This window comes from Callorhinus ursinus, unplaced genomic scaffold (assembly GCF_003265705.2).
Source record: "Callorhinus ursinus isolate GAN/ISIS: 27379988/994484 unplaced genomic scaffold, GSC_fseal_2.0 scaffold48, whole genome shotgun sequence".
Lineage (NCBI taxonomy): Eukaryota > Metazoa > Chordata > Mammalia > Carnivora > Otariidae > Callorhinus > Callorhinus ursinus.
The window spans coordinates 9,100,978-9,108,347 of NW_027397110.1; positions in this window are offsets into that span (position 1 = coordinate 9,100,978).

Here is a 7,370-nt window from a genome sequence, read left to right on the forward strand (position 1 = left end):
TTCCACAGTTTGGCTATTGTGGACATTGCTGCTATAAACATTGGGGTCCACGTAACCCTTCGGATCCCTACATTTGTATCTTTGGGGTAAATACCCAGTAGTGCAATTGCTGGATCGTATGGTAGCTCTATTTTCAACGGTTTGAGGAACCTCCATACTGTTTTCCAGAGTGGCTGCACCAGCTTGCATTCCCACAAACAGTGTAGGAGGGTTCCCCTTTCTCCACATCCCCACCAACATCTGTCGTTTCCTGACTTGTTAATTCTAGCCATTCTGACTGGTGTGAGGTGGTATCTCGTTGAGGTTTTGATTTGGATTTCCCTGATGCCGAGCGATGTTGAGCACTTTTTCGTGTGTCTGTTGGCCATTTGGATGTCTTCTTTGGAAAAATGTCTGTTCATGTCTTCTGCCCATTTCTTGATTGGATTATTTGTTCTTTGGGTGTTGAGTTTGATAAGTTCTTTAGAGATTTTGGATACCAGCCCTTTAGCTGATATGTCATTTGCAAATATTTTCTCCCATTCTGTCGGTTGTCTTTTGGTTTTGTGGACTGTTTCTTTTGCTGTGCAAAAGTTTTTTATCTTGATGAAATCCCAATAGTTCATTTTTGCCCTGGCTTCCCTTGCCTTTGGCGGTGTTTCGAGGAAGAAGTTGCTGCGGCTGAGGTCGAAGAGGTTGCTACCTGTGTTCTCCTTTAGGATTTTGATGGACTCCTGTCTCACGTTTAGGTCTTTCAACCATTTGGGGTCTATTTTTGTGTGTGGTGTAAGGAAATGGTCCAGTTTCATTCTTCTGCATGGGGCTGTCCAATTTTCCCAACACCATTTGTGGAAGAGACTGTCTTTATTCCACTGGACATTCTTTCCTGCTTTGTCAAAGATTAGTTGACCATAGAGTTGAGGGTCCATTTCTGGGCTCTCTATTCTGTTCCATTGATCTATGTGTCTGTTTTTGTGCCAGTACCATACTGTCTTGATGATGACAGCTTTGTAATAGAGCCGGAAGTCCGGAATTGTGATGCCGCCAGCTTTGCTTTTCTTTTTCAATATTCCTCTGGCTATTCGGGGTCTCTTCTGGTTCCATACAAATTTTAGGATTATTTGTTCCATTTCTTTGAAAAAAGTGGATGGTATTTTGATGGGGATTGCATTGAATGTGTAGATTGCTCTAGGTAGCATTGACATCTTCACAATGTTTGTTCTTCCAATCCATGAGCATGGAACGTTTTTCCATTTCTTTGTGTCTTCTTCAATTTTTTTCATGAGTATTTTATACTTTTCTGAGTACAGATCCTTTGCCTCTTTGGTTAAATTTATTCCTAGGTATCTTATGGTTTTGGGTGCAATTATAAATGGGATCGACTCCTTGATTTTTCTCTCTTCTGTCTTGTTGTTGGTGTATAGGAATGCCACTGATTTCTGTGCATTGATTTTATATCCTGCTACTTTACTGAATTCCTGTATGAGTTCTAGCAGTTTTGGGGTGGAGTCTTTTGGGTTTTCCACATACAGTATCATATCATCTGCAAAGAGTGAGAGTTTGACTTCTTCTTTGCTGATTTGGATGCCTTTGATTTCTTTTTCTTGTCTGATTGCTGTGGCTAGGACTTCTAATACTATGTTGAATAGCAGTGGTGATAGTGGACATCCCTGCCGCGTTCCTGATCTTAGGGGAAAAGCTCTCAGCTTTTCCCCATTGAGAATGATATTCGCTGTAGGTTTTTCATAGATGGCTTTTATGATATTGAGGTATGTACCCTCTATCCCTATACTCTGAAGAGTTTTGATCAAGAAAGGATGCTGTACTTTGTCAAATGCTTTTTCTGCATCTATTGAGAGGATCATATGATTCTTGTTCTTTCTTTCGTTAATGTATTGTATCACGTTGATTGATTTGCGGATGTTGAACCAACCTTGTAGCCCAGGGATAAATCCTACTTGGTCGTGGTGAATAATCCTTTTAATGTACTGTTGGATCCTATTGGCTAGTATTTTGGTGAGAATTTTTGCATCCATGTTCATCAAGGATATTGGTCTGTAATTCTCCTTTTTGATTGGGTCTTTGTCTGGTTTTGGGATCAAGGTAATGGTGGCCTCATAAAATGAGTTTGGAAGTTTTCCTTCCATTTCTATTTTTTGGAACAGTTTCAGGAGAATAGGTATTAATTCTTCTTTAAATGTTTGATAGAATTCCCCTGGGAAGCCATCTGGCCCTGGGCTTTTGTTTGTTGGGAGATTTTTGATGACTGCTTCAATTTCCTTAGTGGTTATAGGTCTGTTCAGGTTTTCTATTTCTTCCTGGTTCAATTTTGGTAGTTGATACATCTCTAGGAATGCACCCATTTCTTCCAGGTTATCTAATTTGCTGGCATAGAGTTGCTCATAATATGTTCTTATAATTGTTTGTATTTCTTTGGTGTTGGTTGTGATCTCTCCTCTTTTATTCATGATTTTGTTGATTTGGGTCATTTCTCTTTTCTTTTTGATCAGTCTGGCCAGGGGTTTATCAATCTTGTTAATTCTTTCAAAGAACCAGCTCCTGGTTTCGTTGATCTGTTCTACTGTTCTTTTGGTTTCTATTTCATTGATTTCTGCTCTGATCTTTATTATTTCTCTTCTCCTGCTGGGTTTAGGCTTTATTTGCTGTTCTTTCTCTAGCTCCTTTAGGTGTAGGGTTAGGTTGTGTATTTGAGACCTTTCTTGTTTCTTGAGAAAGGCTTGTATTGCTATATACTTTCCTCTTAGGACTGCCTTTGCTGTATCCCAAAGATTTTGAACAGTTGTGTTTTCATTTTCATTGGTTTCCATGAATTTTTTTAATTCTTCTTTAATTTCCTGGTTGACCCATTCATTCTTTAGTAGGATGCTCGTTAGCCTCCATGTATTTGAGTTCTTTCCGACTTTCCTCTTGTGATTGAGTTCTAGTTTCAAAGCATTGTGGTCTGAAAATATGCAGGGAATAATCCCAATCTTTTGGTATTGGTTGAGACCTGATTTGTGACCTAGGATGTGATCAGTTCTGGAGAATGTTCCATGGGCACTAGAGAAGAATGTGTATTCCGTTGCTTTGGGATGGAATGTTCTGAATATGTCTGTGAAGTCCATTTGGTCCAGTGTTTCATTTAAAGTCTTTATTTCCTTGTTGATCTTTTGCTTAGATGATCTGTCCATTTCAGTCAGGGGGGTGTTAAAGTCCCCCACTATTATTGTATTGTTGTCAATGTGTTTCTTTGCTTTTGTTATTAATTGCCTTATATAATTGGCTGCTCCCATGTTAGGGGCATATATATTTACAATTGTTAGATCTTCTTGTTGGATAGACCCTTTAAGTAAGATATAGTGTCCTTCTTCATCTCTTATTACAGTCTTTGTTTTAAAATCTAATTTGTCTGATATAAGAATTGCCACCCCAGCTTTCTTTTGGTGTCCATTAGCATGGTAAATGGTGTTCCACCCCCTCACTTTCAATCTGGGGGTGTCTTTGGGTCTAAAATGAGTCTCTGGCAGACAGCACATTGATGGGTCTTGTTTTTTAATCCAATCTGATAGCCTGTGTCTTTTGATTGGGGCATTTAGCCCATTTACATTCAGGGTAACTATTGAAAGATATGAATTTAATGCCATTGTATTGCCTGTAAGGTGACTGTGACTGTATATTGTCTGTTTTCCTTTCTGATCTATGCTGCTTTTAGGCTCTTTCTTTGCTTAGAGGACCCCTTTCAATATTTCTTTTGGGGCTGGTTTTGTGTTTGCAAATTCCTTTAGTTTTTGTTTGTCCTGGAAGCTTTTTATCTCTGCTTCTATTTTCAATGACAGCCTAGCTGGATATAGTATTCTTGGCTGCATATTTTTCTCGTTTAGTGCTCTGAAGATATCATGCCAGTCCTTTCTGGCCTGCCAGGTCTCTGTGGATAGGTCTGTTGCCAATCTAATGTTTCTACCATTGTAGGTTACATATCTCTTCTCCCGAGCTGCTTTCAGGATTTTCTCTTTGTCTCTGAGACTCGTAAGTTTTACTATTAGATGTCGGGGTGTTGACCTATTTTTATTGATTTTGAGAGGGGTTCTCTGTGCCTCCTGGATTTTGATGCCTGTTTCCTTCCCCACATTAGGGAAGTTCTCTGCTATAATTTGCTCCAATATACCTTCTGCCCCTCTCTCTCTTTCTTCTTCTTCTGGGATCCCAATTATTCTAATGTTGTTTTGTCTTATCGTATTGCTTATCTCTCGGATTCTGCCCTCGTGATCCTGTAGTTGTTTCTCTCTCTTTTTCTCAGCCTCTTTATTTTCCATCATTTGGTCTTCTATATTGCTGATTCTCTCTTCTGCCTCATTTATCCTAGCAGTTAGTGCCCCCATTTTTTATTGTACCTCATTAATAGCCTTTTTGATTTCGACTTGATTAGATTTTAGTTCTTTTATTTCTCCAGAAAGCGTTTCTCTAATAACTTCCACGCTTTTTTCAAGCCCAGCTAGTATCTTTAAAGTCATGATTCTGAACTCTAGGTCCGACATCGTACTAATGTCCGTATTGAGTAGGTCCCTGGCAGACGGTACTACCTCTTGTTCTTTTTGCTGAGGTGATTTTTTTCGTCTTGTCATTTTGTCCAGAGGAGAATAGATGAATGAGAGAACAAAATGCTAACAGGTTAACAACGTCCCCAGCAAATATACTCTATACAAATCAGAAAAGACGTGAAACCAGGGGAAAAGAAAGGGAAAGAAAGAGAAAAAAAAAGAAAGAGATAAAAACAAACAAAAACAACAAAACAAAACAAAAACAGAATATGATCAAATATGATCAGGCTAGTGCATAGATCAGTGCCACACACTAGATTTTGGGTGTATTTTGGTCTGTTAGAAGAAAGTGCCTCCTAAAATTTTAAAGGAAGAAAGACATATATGTACAAAATAAGGGTTGATACAATGAAGGGATGGAAGATGACTGTAAAGATGAAAATTATAAAAGTCTTTATAAACAGAATTGATAAGAAGTTGTTTGAAAGAAGAAAGAAGATTTAAAAAAAAAAGAATAAAAAAGGGAGAGACTGTGATCAGGCAGGAGACTAGAACAAAGCCATACACTAGTGATTTAGGGTATATTTTGATCTGTTAGAAGAAACTGTATCTCAAAATTTTAAAGAGAGAAGAACTTATATATATATATGCCAAAAATAAGGGTAACTACTATGAAGGGATAAAATATGACTCTAAAAATGAAAAATAAAAAATGTTTTTTTAAAAAAGGGATTGATAAGATGTTGGTTGAAAAAGGGAAAAAGAAAAATTCAAAAAAAACCCCCCAAAAAACAGTTAAAAAATTAACTTTGAAAAACTAATGAATCATGGTAAAAAAGCCATGAATTCTATGTGCAGTATTCCCCTAGCGCTGGAGTTCTCCCGTTCTCCCTGATCGGTAAACTTGGTCTTGGCTTGCTGGCTGTTCGTGCTGATCTTCTGGGGGAGGGGCCTGTTGCCGTGGTTCCCAAATGTCTTTGCCGGAGGCGGAATTGCCCCGCCCTTGTCGGTCCAGGCTAAGCAAGCTGCTCAGGTTTGCTCTCAGGAGCTTTAGTTCCCTGCAAGCTCTTGGTACAGCTTTGGAGGACCAGGGTGAAAATGGTGGCCTCCCACTCTCTGCCCGGAGAAGCTGAGAACTCGGGCCCCGCTCCTCAGTGCGCCCCCCCGAGAAAAGCAGTCAATCACTCCTGTCTCCGCGGTCTCCGGCCGCATTCCGCGCTCACCCGGCCTGCGACCCAGCGTTTCTATCTCTGGCACCCGACCCCGTGTGGAGTCTCCAAACCCAGCAGATCCCTGCGGTGTGCTCCCACGCCGCTCCTCCCGGGGGAGGTAGGGGAGTCTCCCCGGATCTCCCGCTTGTTAGGTCCCTGCTGGAGGCGCAGTGGTCCGACTGGGCCACGGATCACAGTTTATGGCCACCCCGAGCTGAGAGCCCGCGCCGTCTCTGCAGCCAGCTTCCCCGCTCTGATACCTGGGAGCTCTGCCGCACTCAGGCACCCCCGGTCTTTCTGTGACCCCGAGGGTCCTGAATCCACACTGTCCCGCAAGGGTTCCACCCCCAGCTTAGCCACTGGAGCGACGTCCCTCAGCAGAGCCGACTTCTAAAAGTTCCGATTTTGTGCTCCACGGCTCTAGCACTTGCCAGGAGCGGCCGACGGAGGCCCCCTCCCCCGCCGTCTATCCTCCCGAATATCGCCTCGGATTCACTGCTCCGCACGTCCTACCTTCCAGTAAGTGGTCGCTTCTCTCTTCAGAGAGTTGTTGCTACTCTCTTCTTCGATCTCCTGTTGAGTTCGTAGGTGTTCAGAATGGTTTGATCCCTATTCAGCTGAATTCCTGAGACCAGATGAAATCCAGGTCTCCTACTCCTCCGCCATCTTGCTCCGGGGTTGTTTCTTCTGAGGCCTTGCTCCTTGGCTTGCGGATGGCCAGCTCTCCTTGTGTCCTCACCTGGTCTTCCTTCCATGTGTGTCTGTATCCTAATTCCTCCTCTTCTTTTTTTTTTTTAAAGATTTTATTTATTTGAGAGAGAGAGTGAAAGGAGAGCACAAGTGGGCAGAGGGGGAGGGAAAAACAGGCTCCCCACTGAGCAGTGAGATCGAGCCCAGGACCTGGGGATCATGACCTGAGCCAAAGGCAGACGCTTAACCCACTGAGCCATCCAGGAGCCCCGGTAATCTCCTCTTCTTATAAGGACACCAATCCTACTGGATTAGGGTTCACCCCTGTGACATCATTTAACTTCAACCCCTCCGTAAAGGCTCTGTCTCTAAATGCAGTCACATTCTGAGGTCCTGGTAATTGGGACTTCAGCACAGGAAATTTGCAAGGGGGTGGGGTGGGGTGCCTGGCTGGCTCAGTGGGTAGAGCCTGTGACTCTTGAACTTGATCTCCGGGTTGTGAGTTCAAGTCCCACACTGGGCGTGGAGCCTACTTAAAAAAAAAAAAAGGAATTTTGCAGGGGACACAGTTCAGCCCATAACACTTAACCACCAATACCCAACTTGTCTTCCTGCTAACAGAACCTTCATTCATTTGGGAAGAGAGGAAGCTAATGACCCAACGACCCTACGAAATGCCGCTCCCCACCGCTAGGGGCGCTATATGACCAACGATAGGCTAGGGAGCCATTGGCAGTCTGCGGGCGAATTGCGGCTCATCCAATGCTTCCTCATGATTAGATGCAAGTCATGCATCTTCAGCAGGGACATCACCAAGGTGATGCTGTGTTCTCACGGGACCCCAAGTCCTAGCACACGATGTCTGTTTGCCCCATTGCTCATCATGTCCTCTTCGATCATTTGATTAGGGTGGTATCCACCAGTTACTCCTTTTCCTGTTGAAATGAAGAAC